This window comes from Sapajus apella, unplaced genomic scaffold (genome assembly GCF_009761245.1).
Source record: "Sapajus apella isolate SASKATOON/1434 unplaced genomic scaffold, GSC_monkey_1.0 scaffold22, whole genome shotgun sequence".
Classification (NCBI taxonomy): domain Eukaryota; kingdom Metazoa; phylum Chordata; class Mammalia; order Primates; family Cebidae; genus Sapajus; species Sapajus apella.
In genome coordinates this window covers 105,817-124,675 of record NW_022436962.1, presented here as the reverse complement: position 1 = coordinate 124,675, position 18,859 = coordinate 105,817, and the positions used below count along the sequence as shown (strand labels likewise).

General features: G+C 40.8%; 1 pseudogene; it reads right to left on the bottom strand.

Moving 5' to 3' along the window:
* Nucleotides 1-3,867: 3,867 nt before the first annotated feature.
* Nucleotides 3,868-18,454, bottom strand: LOC116559061 (annotated as a pseudogene).
* Nucleotides 18,455-18,859: the final 405 nt, after the last annotated feature.

Here is an 18,859-nt window from a genome sequence, read left to right as displayed (position 1 = left end):
TATTATTGTGTGGGAGTCTAAGTCTCTTTATAAGTCTTATATATCTGGGTATTCCTGTATTGTGTGCATATATATTTAAGATCTTTAGCTCTTCTTGTTGCATTGATCCTTTTATCATTATGTAATATCCTTCTTTGCTTCTTTTGATCTTTGTTGCTTTAAACTCTATTTTATCAGAGGCAAAAATTGCAACTCCTGCTATTTATTTATTTATTTATTTATTTTTGCTCTCCATTTGGTTGGTAAATCTTTCTCCATCCCTTTGTTTTGAGTCTTTGTGTATCCTTGCATGTGAGATGGGTCTGGATGCAGTATACCGATGGGTTTTGGCTTTTATTTCCTGTCTGTGTCTTTGGATTGGGGGATTTAGTCGATTTAAATTTAGAATTAATAATAATGTATGTGAGTTTAATACTGCCATTTAATTTTAGCTGGCTGTTTTGCCCATTAGTTGATGTAAATTCTTGATTATGTTGATGCTCTTTACTTTTTGGTATTTTTTAGAAAGGTTGATACTGGTTGTTCCTTTCTATATGTAGTGATTCTTTCAGAAGCTCTTGTAAAACAGGCCTGGTAGTGATGAAATCTCTGAGTGCTTGCTTGTTCACAAAAGATTTTATTTTTCCTTCACTTACGAAGTTTAGTTTGGCTGGATGTAAAATTCTGGGTTGAAAGTTCTTTTCTTTAAGGGTGTTGAATATTGGTCCCCACTCTCTTCTGGCTTGTAGGGTTTCTGCTGAGAGATCTGCTGTGAGTCTGATAGGCTTTCCTTTATGGGTAACCCGACCTTTCTCTCTGGCTGCCCTCAGTATTTTCTCCTTCATGTCAACCCTGGTGAATCTTGCTATTATGTGCCTTGAGGTTGGTCTTCTTGAGGAATATCTTTGTGGTGTTCTCTGTATTACCTGGTGTTGAATATTGTCCTGCCTTGCTAGGTTGGGAAAGTTTTCCTGAATAATATCCTGAAGTATATTTTCCAACTTGGATTGATCCTCTTCATCACATTCAGGTATACCTATCAAACGTAGATTAGGTCTTTTCACATAGTTCCATATTTCTTGGAGACTTTGCTTGTTCCTTTTTATCCTTTTTTCTCTAATCTTGTCTTCTTGTTTTATTTCATTAAGTTGGTCTTCGACCTCTGATATCTTTTATTCTGCTTCATCAATTCAGCTGTTAAAACTTGTGCATACTTGGAGAAGTTCTCGTGTTGTGTTTTTCAGCTCCATTAATTCACTTACATTCCTCTATAAATTATGTATTCTTGTTAACATTTCGTCAAACCTTTTTTCAAAGTTCTTAGTTTATTTGCACTGGGTTAGAACAAGTTATTTTAATTCACAGAAGTTTCTTATCATCCACCTTTCAAAGCCTGCTTCTTTCAATGGAACACACTCATTCTCCATCAGGCCTTGTTCTGTTGCTGATGAGGAACTGTGATCCCCTGTAGAGGGAGAGGCGTTCAGATTTTGGGTATTCTCAGCCTTTTTAGGCCGGTTTCTTCCCTTCTTTATAGATTTATCCATCTGTGGTCTTTACAATTATTGTCTTTATAATTGGGTTTCTGAGTGGACATCCAACTTGTTGATTCCCAGTGCTAAAATCTGATCAACCCACTTCACTGGCCAAAACAGCAGCGTTAAGATTGATGGTGCTTTTCTGACTCTGCACCAAGAACCGCCGCACCAAGGCAGCAGCAAAACAGCCTCGCCGGCCACAAGAGTCATGCTGGCAACCCATGGGGCTCCTCCGCTGGGAATCTCCTGGTGCGTGAGCAACAAAAATTCATCTGAAAGTGTGGCATCCTCTCGTTCTCTGCCCTTTCACTGGGAGCTACAATCCCGAGCTGCTAGTGATCAGACATCTTAGATCTCTCTCCAAAAATGGTTTATTCTTTAAGAATCATAACAAAACTAAAGTCCAATTGAATGTAAATATATATGGCAAAAAGTCATGCCCTGAGAAGCTTAATTCCAGCAGTTTGTACCAGAATTTTGAGGGTTTTTTGAGAAAGACAGAGCCCAAGAGATTCTTTCTATGACATTTTCTGTAAAGTTTCTCACACTCCTACTCAACTTGAAAGTGGGTAAATATGTTTTCTCTGTTTTATTATTTAAGAAATTCATGATAAAAGACTATTTATATATGATTCTTAAATAATTATTGAGTCAGTGGTGTCCTGCTGAGGAAGGGCACAGAATCTCACACCCACAGAACCATGATGTTCTGTCGGATAAGAGACTCCTCCCAGAGCCAGAGCTTCATCTTTCACATGTAATTAGAGGCTTTCACAGATATGCCTCACTCTGAAGCCCTATCAGAGGCTTAGCCCTGAGAATTTGACTAAAGAAGGTGACTAATGAACATGTGACCTAGTACTCTGATCTACAGGGATTCTACCCTGTTAAATAGCTCTTCACTGGCTCCAGAATCATTTCTGGATTCATCTACCACAAACAGATACACAGAAAGATTGAGAAGAAGCTTTGATTCTCACTGCGATCCCTTCCTTATCTCACCAGCTTCTCTAGAAGTGTAATGTTTTGACTATTGCTGAGAGACTTCACTTTAGGTATTTCTCTCTGACAACATAATTGAGAAGAGAAACAGGCAAGAGTCAGATTATCCCGAAGGCCATGTCTAGGGTTTTTATCTGATTTATGTCTCTGATTTATGTAAATATTGGCAAATATAGATTCATGTCTAGGTGTAGAAAATCAGGAGGATCCCCTGCTCACAGAGAAAATAAAAGATGAATTCAAAATTTCATAAATCCAGCTTAATCTAAACCATGGGGCATTAAGTCTTTTTAGTAAAAAAGCAAGTTTTTCAATCACCTGAAGCAACCCAACTGTGGCCTCAGACAGCTGGGTACTGAGAAAGGATGCTCCTCACTAGAATTCTGTGTCTACATTGCAAAGGGTTGGGATAATTCCCAAGGATTCTTTTTAGTTATTTTATTTTTAATTTTTTTTTTTGAGAAGGAGTTTTGCTCTGTCACCCAGGCTGGAGAGCAGTGGCATGATCCCTGCTCACTGCAACCTCTGCCTTATGGGTTCAAGCAATTCTCCTGCCTCAGCCTCATGAGTAGCTGGGATTACAGACATATGTCCCCACTCCTGGCTAATTTTGTATTTTTAGTAGAGATGGGGTTTCTCTATGTTAGTCAGGATGGTCTCGATCTCCTGACCTTGTGATCCACCTATCTCGGCCTCCCAAAGTTCTGGGATTACAGGCATAAGCCACTGCACCTGAACCAAAGGATTCTTTAGGGTAATAGGGGGACCAGACGGAGAAAATAAAACCCGTCATTGCCCTTCCATTTGGTCTATTTAATCCTACTCTCATCGTATCCCAAAATTATTGCCAGACTCTACTGGTGTGTGCCAGTAATTCAGAAAGAAAAGAAGCTATTCAAGACTACCTATTTCCCATAGCACCTGAGGTCTATGTCTTTCACTCCCCAGGTTTCAGATTTTTTTTTTGAGGGTTTCTGGAAAATTTTATGCATACTTCTGTAAAAACTGCAAGCAGGACTGTCTCTGGTTAATCACATCAGTTTGGATGGGTTATCCTTCACTTGCAATATTAAAGATCCCAAATTAGAAAGCAGTACATTGGCATGGTGAAGTAAAGGGTGGATTTTAATGTTTATTTACAGGAGGCTGAAAGATATGAAATTCCACATAGAAATAAGAAACCTAGCCAGAGGACAAGCTTCATACAGTATGTATAGTTGGAACTGTTCAAGTATAGTTTCAGTGTAAAAAGTATTACAATAACGAACCACATTTAGAAAGAGATATTTTTGTAGAGAAACAAGAGGACAAAATACCAAACATACTACACAACAAATTTATGCCTCAGCTACATGATCCAAAAGTTAAAGGTCCCAGGAGTTCCATGCTGAACTTGGAAGGTATAGCCTTCAGAGGCAGTTTCTGGCACATTTTGATCTTCCTCTTCCTCTACAGAGAAGTTAAACTTCTCAATTAAGTTTAATGAAGCTTTATACACAGACTCATTTTCATGGTTTTGAACAGCTTCAATTTTGTCTAAGCCTCCACATTCTTCAATCATTATACTAAGTTTATCTGTTTCACCTAGTTTCTCAGCAGCCTGAAAGATATTTGAAATGGCATCCAGGATAACCTGGTATATTTTGCAGTTAAGAGGTTCATCAACAGTTCTATTATGTCTCAATGAATGAGGTATACAATCTGTTCAACTTTTCCACCACTGCTATAGTTGATCACAGTCCATACAACTTCCTTTTGTGTCTTAAAACCTGCTTAGAGAGAACACTGACAAGGAATGGGAGTCATCCATGATTCACAACTTGCTGTATCTGGTCCTGATGGCCAGCTGTGATGTTTGACATTATCCAATTAGCTTCCTTCTGAATGTTAGTTTTGGGGTTGGTAAGCAGGCTGAGAAAGAAAACGAGTGCTCCTGCATCGATCACAACTTGAATCTGTTCGTCTGTACCAGTGACAATATTCCCTATGGCTCTTAGTGCAGGAGTCACAATTGGCAATTCAGAAGTTCCTAAAACTTCAGAAGTTGGGGCAGAGCTCCTGTTTTCACAACCATATTAATTTGTTAATTTGGACCATCAGTAAGGTAGGAAATAGCCTGGCAGGTATCTGCTAATACTTCTGGATCATCATGATACATGAGCTGAACTAAGGTAGAAAGAATCTGCTAGACAGCATCTAATGGGGGTGCAGGATTCTTGTTGCAGTAATAATTTGAAAGTGTCCAGGTAAGCTTATGTAAGAAACCACATGCTAAAGGTGACATATCAGGAACTGCAAGAAGAGCCAACAGTGGATCAGTTGCACTGTACTTAATAACCAAGTCTTGAGAGATGGATCCATCATGGCCAATTAGGAGCAGCTCATGATTACAGCTCCCAGTGAAAGCACAGAGGTTGAGTGAACACCGCATTCCCAGGTGGACTTTTATTGCCCACAGATCAGGAGATTCCCAGGTGAAGGAGTCCCACAGGTCGCCAGTATGGCTAATTTGTCCAGCGTGGCAGGTCTCCGCACAAAATACATGGGTCCAGGCACCATTTTAGCTGGTGATTGGAGCTCCAGGGAGACAGAGTCACCCATTCAACTGATAAAAAAGGGACTGAAACCGGGAGCCAGGCCAGGAGATTTCCAGGCCAAAAAAAAAAAATGCCATAAATCTCCACACAGCTGTTTCAGCCAATGCAGTGGGTCACCACACGGGAAATCACACAGATCCTGGTGCCACTTCAACAGGTGACTGGGACACCTGGGAGTTTCATAGCAAGCACAGCTGAACCTGGGAAAGTCCAGCTCTGTGGGGGAGGGGCATCCACCATTACTGAGGCAGTCCACCAATATGAAGGTAGTCAGCCATTGCTGAGGCAGCCTGCCATTCCCAAGGCAGTCCACCGTTACAGAGAGTCCACCACTACAGACGTAGACCACCATTGCCAAGGCAGTTCTAACTATACCCATATAAACAGGACTGTAGGGACACTCACATGGCAGCTGGGTGGAGCCCACAGCAGCTCAGCAAAGCATCTGCAGGCAGATTGTGACTAGGCTGCCTCCTCACTGGGCAGGGCAGCTCTGAAAAATGGCAGCAGGATGACAGAAACTTATAAATAAAGCCCTAACTCCCAGGACAGAGCCCCTGGGGGAAAAAAAGACGTTTATGAGTTCTGCTGCAGCGGACTTAAATGTACCTGCCCAGCTGCTCTGAATAACAATGGAGTTCACAGCTCAGCACTTGAGCTCCTATAAAGGACAAACTGTCTCCTCAAGCAGCTCCCTGACCCCTGTATATCCAAAGAGTCACCTCATAAAGGAGAGCTCAGACTGACATCTGGTTGGTATCCTTCCGGGACAAAGATAGTAGAAGAAGAAACTTGCAGCAACCCTTACTGTTCTGCAGCCACTGCAGGTTATCCCCAGGCAAGCAGGGCCTGGAGTGGACCTCAGCAGTCCTACAGCAGAGGGGCCTGAATGTTAAAAGGAAAATTAAGAAACAGAAAGGAATAAGTTCATCATCAACAAACTGGACGTCCCCTCAGAGACACAATCTGAAACTCAACAACTACAAAGACGACAGGTAGATAAATCCACAAAGATGGGAAGAAACCAGTGCAAAAAAGATGAAAACACCCAAAACCAGAACGCCTCTCCTCCTCCAAGGGATCACGACTTCTCACCAGCAAGGGAGCAAGACTGTATGGAGAATGAGTCTGATGAACTGACAGAAACAGACTTCAGAAAGTGGGTAATAAGAAACTTCTGTGAGCTAAAAGAACATGTTCTAACCCAATGCAAAGAAGCTAAGAATCATGAAAAAAGGTTTGATGAAATGCTGACTAGAATAAACAGCTTAGAGAGGAATATAAGTGAATTGATGTAGCTAAAAAACACAACACAAGAACTTCGTGAAGCATACACAAGTTTCAACAGCTGAATTGACCAAGCAGAAGAAAGGATATGAGAGGTTGAAGATCAACTCAATGAAATAAAACAAGAAGGCAAGATTAGAGAAAAAAGGGGGGGAAGATCAAAGATGGCCATTTAGGAACAGCTCGGAGTTGCAGCTCCCAGTGAAAGGGCAGAGGGTGAGGGGACGCCACATTTTTATTGCCCAGGGACCAGGAGATTCCCAGGTGGAGGACGGGTCGCCAGCATGGCTGTTCTGTCCGGCACGGTTCTTTTGGTCAGTGCGGCTGCTTTGTCCCAGCCGGCAGTTCTCCGTACAAAATACACTGCTCCGGGTGCGCTTTTGGCTGGTGATTGGAACGCTGGGAAGTCGCTCATTCATCTGATTAAAGAGGGATCTGAACAGGGAGCCAGGCCAGGAGATTCCTGGGCAAAAAAAAGTGCCGTGAATCTCAGTGCCACTGTTTAAGCCAGTGCAGTGAGTCACCTCACAGGAAATCAAACAGATCCTGGAGCCTCTTCAACAGGTGACTGGAACACCAGAGAGAGTCGACTGTTCAACTAAGAAAGATAAAAAAGAAGGCTCTGAGGCAGGGAGCCAGGTGATCAGGCTCGGCTGGCCCCACCCCCATAAAAGGACAGCATTCAGAAACTCTATGGATTGAGAGCTTCACAGCAAGTGCAGCTGAACCTGGGATGGTCCAGCTCTGTGAGGGAGGGGCGTCCATCATTACCAAGGCAATCCACCGATACAGAGGCATTCCACCATTGCTAAGGCAGCCTGCCGTTGCCAAGGCAACCTGCCATTGCTGAGGCTGCCTGCCATTGCCAAGGCAACCCGCCATTGCCAAGGCAACCTGCCATTACAGAGAGAGTCTGCCAATACAGAGGTGGGCCACCATTGCCGAGGCAGTTCTAAGTACACCCATATAAACAGGACTACAGGGAAGTCCACACGACAGCTGGGCAGAGCCCACAACAGCTCAGCAAAGCCTCTGCAGGCAGACAGTGACTAGGCTGCCTCCTTGCTGGGCAGGGCAGCCCTGAAAAAGAAAAAAAAGGCAGCAACACAATGGAAACTCATAAATAAAGCCCTAACTCCCTGGGACAGAGCACCTGGGAACAAAAAGCAGCTTATAAGTTCAGCTGCAACAGACCTAAACGAACCTGCCCAGCAGCTCTGAATGAACAACGGAGCTCACAGCTCAGCACTTGAGCTCCTATAAAGGTCAGACTGTCTCCTCAAGCAGCTCCCTGACCCCTGTATATCCAAAGAGCCACCTCATAAAGGAGAGATTAGACTGACGTTTGGCGGGTATCCTTCTGGGACAAAGATAGCAGAAGAAGAAACTGGTAGCAACCCTTACTATTCTGCAGCTGCTGCAGGGAATCCTCAGGCAAGCAGGGCCTGGAGTGGACCTCAGCAGTCCTATAGCAGAGGGGCCAGACTGTTAGAAGGAAAACTAAGAAACAGAAATAACTTTATCAACATACAGAACGTCCACTCAGAGACCCAATCTGAAAGTCAGCAACTACAAAGATGACAGGTAGATAAATCCATAAACCTGGGAAGGAGCCAGCACAAAAAGGATGAAAACACCTGAAACCAGAACACCTCTCCTCCTAAAAGGGGTCACAACTCCTCACCAGCAAGGGAACAAGGTTGGATGGAGAATGAGTGTGATGAAATGACTGAATCAGGCTTCAGAAGGTGGAAAGTAAGAAACTTCTGTGAGCTAAAAGAACATGTTCTAACCCAATGCATAGAAACTAAGAATGTTGAAAAAAGATTTGACAAAATGCTAACGAGAATGGACAAAACAGAAAGGAATATAAGTGAATTGATGGAGCTGAAAAACACAACACGAGAACTTCGGGAAGCATGCACAAGTTTCAACAGCCGAATTGACCAAGCAGAACAAAGGATATCAGAGTTCAAAGATCAACTCAATAAAATAAAACGAGAAGGCATGATTAGAGAAAAAAGGGGAAAAAGGAATGAACAAAGTCTCCAAGAAATGTGGGATTATGTGAAAAGACCAAATCTATGTTTGATAGGTGTACCTGAATGCGAAGAAGAGAATGAAACCAAGCTGGAAAATACTCTTCAGGATATTATCCAGGAAAACTTCCCCAACCTAGCAATGAAGGCCAATATTCAAGTCCAGGAAACACAGAGAACACCACAAAGATATTCCTCAAGAAGAGCAACCTCAAGGCACATAATCGTCAGATTCACCAGGGTTGAAATGAAGAGGAAACTGCTAAGGGCAACCAGAGAGAAAGGTCGGATTACCCACAAAGGGAAGCGCATCAGACTCACAGCAGATTTCTCAGCAGAAACCCTACCAGCCAGAAGAGAGTGGGGGCCAATATTCAACATCCTTAAATAAAAGAACTTTCAACCCAGAATATCATATCCAGACAAACTAAGCTTCAGAAGTGAAGGAAAAATAAAATTCTTTGCAAACAAGCAAGTACTCAGAAATTTCGTCACCACCAGGCCTGCTTTACAAGACCTTCTGAAAGAGGCTCTATACGTAGAAAGGAACAACCAGTACTAGCCACTCCAAAAACATGCCAAACAGTAAAGAGAATCAACACAATGAAGAATCCGCATGAAATAATGGGCAAAACAGCCAGCTAACACCAAAATGGCAGTATCAACTTCACACATAACAATATTAACCCTAAATGTAAATGGACTAAATGCCCCAATCAAAAGACATAAACTGGCACATTGCATAAAAAGCCAAAACCCATTGGTGTGCTGTATCCAGGAAACCCATTGTACATGCAAGGATATACAATGGCTCAAAATAAAGGGATGGAGGAAGATTTACCAAGCAAATGGAGAGCAAAAAAAAAGCAGGAGTTGCAATTCTCATCTCTGACACAATAAACTTTAAAGCAACAAAGATCAAAAGAGACAAAGAAGGACATTGCATAATGGTAAAAGGATCAATGCAACAAGAAGAGTTAACGATCCTAAATATATACGCACCCAATACAGGAGCACCCAGATACATTAGGCAAGTTCTTAATGACCTACAAAGAGACTTAGACTCCCACACAATAATAGTGGGAGACTTTAACACCCCATTGTCAATATTAGACAGATCAACCAGACAGAAAATTAACAAGGATATCCAGGACTTGAGCTCAGACCTGGACCAAGCAAACCTAATAGATACTTACAGAACTCTCCACCCCAAATCCACAGAATATACATTCTTCTCAGCACCACATCACACCTACTCTAAAATTGACCATATAATTGGGAGTAAATCACTACTCAGCAAATGCAAAAGAAAGGAAATCATAACAAACAGTCTCTCAGACCACAGTGCAATCAAGTTAGAACTCAGAATTCAAAAACTAACCCAGAACCACACAGGTTCACGGAAACTGAACAACTTGCTCTTGAATGTTGACTGGATAAACAATGAAATGAAGGCAGAAATAAAGATGTTCTTTGAAACCAATGAGAATGAAGACACAACATACCAGAATCTCTGGGACACATTTAAAGCAGTCTCTACAGGAAAATATACAGCAATCAGTGCCCACATGAGAAGCAAGGAGAGAACTAAAATTGACAATCATCAAAATTGAAAGAGCTAGAGGAGCACAATCAAAAAAACTCAAAGTCTAGCAGAAGACAAGAAATACCTAAGATCAGAGCAGAACTGAAAGAGCTAGAGAAACAAAAAACCCTTCAAAAAATCAATAAATCCAGGGGCTGGTTTTTCAAAATGATCAATAGAATAGACAACAATAGCCAGAATAATAAAAAAGAAAAGAGAGAATAACCAAATTGATGTAATAAAAAACGACAAAGAGGATATCACCACAGATTCCACAGAAATTCAAACCATCATCAGAGATTATTACAAACAACTCTATGTGCATAAACTAGTAAACCTGGAAGAAATGGATAAATTCCTGGACACTTGCCTCCTCCCAAGCCTAAACCAGGAAGAAGCTGAAACCCTGAACAGACCCATAACAAGGTCAGAAGTTGAGCCTATCACCAAAAAAAGCCCAGGTCCAGGTGGGTTCACAGCCGAATTCTACCAGACATACAAAGAGGAGCTGGTACCATTCCTTCTAAAACTATTCCAAATAATCCAAAAAGAGAGAATCCTTCCCAAAGCATTTTATGAGACCAACATCATCCTGATACCAAAACCTGGCAGAGACTCAACAAGAAAAGAAAGCTTCGGGCCAATATCCATGATGAACATAGATGCAAAAATCTTCAATAAAATACTGGCAAGCCAATTGCTACAGCACATCAAAAAGCTTATCCACCATGATCAAGTAGGCTTCATCCCGGGGATGCAAGGCTGGTTCAACATATGCAAGTCTATAAACGTAATTCACCACATAAACAGAACCAAAGACAAAAACCACATGATTATCTCAATTGATGCAGAGAAAGTCTTTGACAAAATCAACAGCCCTTTATGCTAAAAACCCTCAATAAACTAGGTATTGATGGAATGTATCTCAAAATAATAAAAGCTATTTATGACAAACCAACAGTCAATATGATACTGAATGGGCCAAAACTGGAAGCATTCCCTTTGAAATGTATCACCAGACAAGGATGCCCTCTCTCACCACTCCTATTCAATATAGTATTGGAAGTTCTAGCCAGAGCAATCAGGCAAGGAAAAGAAATAAAGCGTATTCAAATAGGAAAGGAGGAAGTCAAATTGTCTCTATTTGCAGATGACATGATTGTATATCTACAAGACCCCATCATCTCAGCCCAAAATCTCCTGAAACTGATAAGCAACTTCAGCAAAGTCTCAGGATACAAAATCAATGTGCAAAAATCACAAGCATTCCTATACACCAATAACAGACTTAAAGAGAGCCAAATCAAGAATGAACTGCCATTCACGATTGCCACAAAGAGAATAAAATACCTAGGAATACAACTAACAAGGAAGTTAAAGGATCTCTTCAAGGAGAACTACAAGCCACTGCTCAAAGAAATAAGAGAGGACAGAAACAGATGGAGAAACATTCCATGCTCATAGTTAGGAATAATCAATATCGTGAAAATGGCCATACTGCCCAAAGTAATTTACAGATTCAATGCTATCCCCATAAAGCTACCAATGACCTTCTTCACAGAACTGGAAAAAAAACACCTTAAACTTCATATGGAACCAAAAGAGAGCCCACATAGCCAAGTCAATTCTAAGCAAAAAGAACAAAACAGGAGGCATCAGACTTCAAACTGTACTATAAGGCTACAATATTCAAAACAGCATTGGTACTGGTACCAAAACAGAGATATAGAACAATGGAACAGAACAGAGGCCACAGAGACAACACAACATATCTACAACAATCTGACTTTGACAAACCTGACAAAAACACGAAATGGGAAAGGGATTCCCTGTTTAATAAATGTTGTTGGGAAAACTGGCTAGCCATGTGCAGAAAGCAGAAACTGGACCCCTTCCTGACACCTTACACTAAAATTAACTCCAGATGGATTAAAGACTTAAACATAAGACCTAACACCATAAAAGCCCTAGAAGAAAATCTAGGCAAAACCATTCACGACATAGGCATAGGCAAGGACTTCATGACCAAAACACCAAAAGCATTGGCAACAAAGCCAAAATAGACAAATGGGACCTAATCAAACTCCACAGCTTCTGCACAGCAAAAGAAACAGTCATTAGAGTGAATCGGCAACAAACAGAATGGGAAAAAATTTTTGCAGTTTTCTCATCTGACAAAGGGCTGATATCCAGAATTTACAAAGAACTAAAAGAGGTTTACAAGAAAAAAACAAACATGCCCATTCAAAAGTGGGCAAAGGATATGAACAGATACTTTACAAAAGAAGACATACATGAGGCCAACAAACATATGCAAAAATGCTCATCATCACGAGTAATCAAAGAAATGCAAATAAAAACTGCATTGAGATACCACCTCACGCCAGTCAGAATGGCAGTCATTAAAAAATCTGGAGACAACAGATGCTGGAGAGGATGTGGAGAAATAGGAACACTTTTGCACTGTTGGTGGGAGTGTAAATTAGTTCAACCACTGTGGAAGACAGTGTGGCTATTCCTCCAGTACCTAGAAATAGAAATTCCATTTGACCCAGCAATTCCATTGCTGGTTATATATCCTGAGGATTGTAAATCATTCTACTATAAGGACACGTGCACACAAATGTTCATTGCAGCACTGTTTACAATTGCAAAGACCTGGAACCAACCCAAATGCCCATAGATGATAGACTGGACAGGGAAAATGTGGCACATATACGCCATGGAATACTATTCAGCCATCAAAAATGATGAGTTCCTGTCCTTTGTAGGGACATGGATGAACCTGGAAACCATCATTCTCAGCAAACTGACACAAGAGCAGAAAATCAAATGCCACATGTTCTCACTCATACGCGGGTGTTGAACAATGAGAACACATGGACACAGGGAGGGGAGCACTACACACTGGTGTCTGTTGGGGGGAAATAGGGGAGGGACAGTGGGGAGTGGGGAGTTGGGGAGAGATTGCATGGGGAGAAATGCCAGATGTCAGTGATGGGGAGGAAGGCAGCAAATCACACTGCCACGTGTGTACCTATGCAACAATCTTTCATGTTCTTCACATGTACCCCAAAACCTAAAATGCAATAAAAAATCTAAAAAAAAAAAGATTAGAGAAAAAAGGGCAAAAAGGAATGAACAAAGTCTCCAAGAAATATGGGACTACTTGAAAAGATCTAATCTATGTTTGATAGGTGTACCTGAATGTGACGGAGAGAATGAATCCAAGCTGGAAAGTACTCTTCAGGATATTATCCCGGAAAACTTCCCCAACCTAGCAAGGCAGGCCAATAGTCAACTCCAGGAATTACAGAGAACACCACAAGGATATTTCTCAAGAAGAGCAACCCCAAAACACATAATCATCAGATTCACCAAGGCTGAAATGAAGGAAAACATGCTAAGGGCAGCCAGAGAGAAAAGTCGGGTTACCCACAAAGGGAAGCCATAAGACTCACAGGACATCTCTCAGCAGAAACCCTACAAGCAAGAAGAGAGTGGGGGCCAATATTCAACATCCTTAAAGAAAAGAACTTTCAACCCAGAATTTCATATCCAACGAAACTAAGCTTCATAAGTGAAGGAGAAATAAAATCCTTTATGAACAAGCAATTACTCAGAGATTTCATCACCACCAGGCCTGCTTTACAAGAGCTCCTGAAGGAAGCACTAAACGAGGTAAAGAACAACCAGTACCAGCCACTCCAAAAACATACCACACGGTAAAGAGCATCAACACAATAAAGAAACTGCATCAACTAATGTGCAAAACAAGCAGCTAGCATCAAAATGGCAGGATCAAACTCAAACATAACAATATTAACCCTAAATGTAAATGGGCTAAACGCCCCAATCAAAAGACACGGATTGGCAAATTGAATAAAGAGCTAAAATCCATTGGTGTGCTGTATGCAGAAAACCCATCCCTCATGCAAGGATACACAAAGGCTCATAATAAAGGAATGGAGGAAGATTTATTAAACAAATGGATAGCAAAAAAAAAAGCAGGACTTGCAATTCTCATCTCTGATAAAATAGGCTTTAAACGAACAAAGATCCAAAGAGACAAAGAAGGACATTACATAATGGTATAAAGATCAATGCAACAAGAAGAGCTAATGATTCTAAATATATATGCACCCAATCCAGGAGCACCCAGCTACATAAAGCAAGTTCTTAATGACCTACAAAGAGACTTAGACTCCTACTCAATAATAGTGGGAGACTTTAATGCCCCATTGTCAATATTAGAGAGATCAATGAGACAGAAAATTAGCAAGGATATCCAGGACTTGAACTCCTACCTGGACAAAGCAAACCTAATAGACATTTACAGAACTCTCCACCCCAAATCCACAGAATATACATTTTTCTCAGCACCACATCACACCTACTCTAAAATTGACCAAAAAATTGGAAGTATATCACTCCTCAGCAAATGCAAAAGAACGAATATCAAAACAGTCTCTCAGACCACAGTGCAATCAAGATGGAATTCAGAATTCGGAAACTAACTCAGAACTGCACAGCTTCCTGGAAACTGAACAACTTGCTCTTGAATGATGACTGGATAAACAATGAAATGAAGGCAGAAATAAGGATGTTCTTCGAAACCAATGAGAACAAAGACACAACATACCAGAATCTCTGGGACACATCTAAAGCAGTGTCTAAAGGAAAGTATATAGCATTAAATGCCCACATGAGAAGCAAGGAAACATCTAAAATCAACACCCTATTGTCAAAATTGAAAGACCTAGAAGTGCAAGATCAAAAACACTCAAAACCTAGCAGAAGACAAGAAATAACTAAGATCAGAGCATAACTGAAGAAGATAGAGACACACAAAAAAAAAACCTTCAAAAAATCAGTAAATCCAGGAGTTGGTTTTTCGAAAAGATCAACAAAATACACAGATCACTAGCCAGATTAATAAAGAAAAGAGAGAATTATCAAATAGACACAACAAAAAAAGATAAAGGGGATATCACCAGAGATTCCACAGAAATACAAACCATCATCGGAGATTATCACAAACAACTCTATGCACATAAACCAGTAAACCAGGAAAAAATGGATAAATTCCTGGACACTTGCATCCTCCCAAGTCTAAACCAGGAAGAAGTCAAAACCCTGAACAGACTAATAACAAGGGCAGAAATTGAGGCAGAAATTAAGAGCCTACCACTCAATAAAAACCCAGGTCTAGATGGGTTCACAGCCGAGTTTCACCAGACATACAAGGAAGAGCTGGTATCATTCCTTCTGAAACTTTTCCAAACAATACAAAAAGAGGAAATCCTTCCCAAATCATTTTATGAGACCAACATCATCCTAATACCAAAACCTGACAGAGACTCTGCAAGAGAAGAAAACTTCAGGCCAATATCCATGATGAACATAGATGCAAAAATCTTCAATAAAATACTGGCAAGCCGATTGCAATGGCACATCAAAAAGCTTATCCACCATGATCAAGTAGGCTTCATCCTGGGGATGCAAGGCTGGTTCAACATACACAAGTCTGTAAACGTTATTTACCACATAAACAGAACCAAATAAAAAAAACCACATGATTATCTCAACAGATGCAGAGAAAGCCTTTGACAAAATTCAACAGCCCTTTATGCTAAAAACCCTCAATAAACTAGGTATTCATTGAATGTATCTCAAAATAACAAAAGCTGTTTATGACAAACCAACAGCCAATATCATACTGAATGGGCAAAAATTGGAAGCATTTCCTTTGAAATCTGGCACTAGAAAAGGATGACTTCTCTCACCACTCCTATTCAATATATTGTTGGAAGTTCTAGCCAGAGCAATCAGGCAAGAAAAAGGAATAAAGAGTATTGAATTAGGAAAGGAGGAAGTCAAATTGTCTCTATTTGCAAATGAGATGATTGTGTATTTAGAAGACCCCATTGTCTGAGCCCAACATCTCCTGAAAATGTTAAGCAACTTCAGCAAAGTCTCAGGATACAAAATCAATGTGCAATACTCACAAGCATTCCTATACACCAAAAACAGACTTAAAGAGAACAAATCAAGAATGAACTGCCATTCACAATTGCTACAAAGAGAATAAAATACCTAGAAATACAACTAACAAAGGATGTAAAGGACCTCTTCAAGGGGAACTACAAACCACTGCTCAATGAAATAAGAGAGGACACAAACAGATGGAGAAACATTCCATGCTCATAGTTAGGAATAATCAATATCATGAAAATGGCCATACTGCCCAAAGTAATTTACAGATTCAATGCTATCCCCATCAAGCTACCAATGACCTTCTTCACAGAACTGGAAAAAAACACCTTAAACTTCATATGGAACCAAAAGAGAGCCCGCATAGCCAAGTCAATTCTAAGCAAAAAGAACAAAGCTGGAGGCATCACACTACTAGACTTCAAACTATACTACAAGGCTACAGTAATCAAAACAGCATGGTACTGGTACCAAAACAGAAATATAGACCAATGGAACAGAACAGAGTCCTTGGAGGCAACACCACACGTCTACAACTATCTGATCTTTGACAAACCTGACAAAAACAAGCAATGGGGAAAGGATTCCCTGTTTAATAAATGGTGCTGGGAAAACTGGCTAGCCATGTGCAGAAAGCAGAAACTGGACCCCTTCCTGACACCTTACACTAAAATTAACTCCAGATGGATTAAAGACTTAAACATAAGACCTAACACCATAAAAGCCCTAGAAGAAAATCTAGGCAAATCCATTCAGGACATAAGCATAGGCAAGGACTTCATGACCAAAACAGCAAAAGCATTGGCAACAAAGCCAAAATAGACAAATGGGACCTAATCAAACTCCAGAGCTTCTGCACAGCAAAAGAAACCGTCATTAGAGTGATTCAGCAACCAACAGAATGGGAAAAAATTTTTGCAATCTACCCATCTGACAAAGTGCTAATATCCAGAATCTACAAAGAACTAAAACAGGTTTACAAGGAAAAAACAAGCAAGTCCATTCAAAAGTGGGTGAAGGATATGAACAGACACTTTAAAAAATAAGACATATATGAGACAACAAACATATGAAAAAATGTTCATCATCACTGGTCATTAGAGAAATGCAAATCAAAGCTACATTGAGATCCCATCTCACGCCAGTTTGAATTGTGATCATTAGAAAATCTGGAGACAACAGATGCTGGAGAGGATGTAGAGAAATAGCAACACTTTTACACTCTTTGTGGGAGTGTAAATTAGTTCAACCATTGTGGAAGATAGTGTGGCATTTCCTAAATGGCCTAGAAATAGAAAGTCTATTTGACCCAGCAATCCCATTACTGTGTATATATCCAAAGCATTATAAATCGTTCTACTATAAGGACACATGCACACAAATGTTCATTGCAGCACAGTTTACAATAGCAAATACCTGGAACCAACCCAAATGCCCATCAATGATAGACTGGACAGGGAAAATGTGGCACATATACACCATGGAGTACTATGCAGCCATAAAAAATGATGAGTTCCTGTCCTTTGTAGGGACATGGATGAACCTGGAAACCATTATTCTCAACAAACTGACACAAGAATAGAAAATCAAACACCACATGTTCTCATTCATAGGTGTGTGTTGAACAATGAGAACACATGGAAACTGGGAGGGGAGAATCACACACTGGGGTCTGTAGGGGGGAAATAGGGGAGGGACAATATGGGGTGGGGAGTTGGGGAGGGATAGCATGGGGAGAAATATCAGATGTAGGCGGTGGGGAGGAAGGCAGCAAATCACACTGCCATGTGTGTACCTGTGCAACAATCCTACATGTTCTGCACATTTACCCCGAAACCCAAAATGCAATTAAACAACAAATAACCAAGTCTCAGAACACTGAGCCATCACCTGCAATGTTTCCTAGAATGCATACAGATTGTTCATTAATGTGAACATGGGGAGATGCCATCCATCTACCACAGCCTTGGTTTGTTCTGATGTCCCAGAAGCAATGTTAGTGCGTGCCCAAGCAGATTCAAACTAATGGGACTACAATCAGTTCTGCCCAAGAAGAACACAAATTTTGGAATCAAACAAGCCTGGATTATGTTGTCTATGCAGGAACTGTTTTTCTGTAGAAAGTAGTTTCCTGGTAGCTTGAGTAGCTCGGAGCTGATTTTCCACGTTGTTGCTATTCATACCTTTCACAATGTCATCAACAGACCAATTTACAATGCTCTGATTGTTGCAGTTTTCCTGCAGCAGAGAAGTAGCATCATTAGGAAATGAACTTACATTTCTCCCCTTTAGCATCTGGTCATCCTTCTTAGCTTTCCCCAGGTCCACATTGACTTCTATTCTGTGATGCCTCATTTCTGTACTATCTTTTCCCTTGTTCTTGAATCCATTAAGATGGGCAGCTAGTCTATTAGCATTCTCATTGGTGGACATAGTTATGAGACAAAGGGAGAAAGCTGTGAGGTGGGCCTGGGCTTCCACAGGAGACTAAGTGGGATTGGCGGCTGCTGGGTGACTGCGCTCAAATCGACCACCTTGGCTCAGCTCAAAGACCGTGTGTGGTTTCAGATTCTTGCTTCCCATCTCTATTCTCAGAATTAGTTTGATCCGTTTCAATACCTATAATTATAAGTTTATTCTGGTCCCCTCCTATTTTATTCTAGACATTTTATGTAGTAGAGCCAGTTGTAATTGAGGCAATAATGTTTATACAAAACACAATTAGAACTAAGCTGAAGTTCCATAACCCCACTTTTGACTTGGCTGCTACTCAGAGCACATACAAACCAAGCTGGCTGGGGCTTGCAGTTAGGGGAAAACACTTCTTGCCCAGGAATG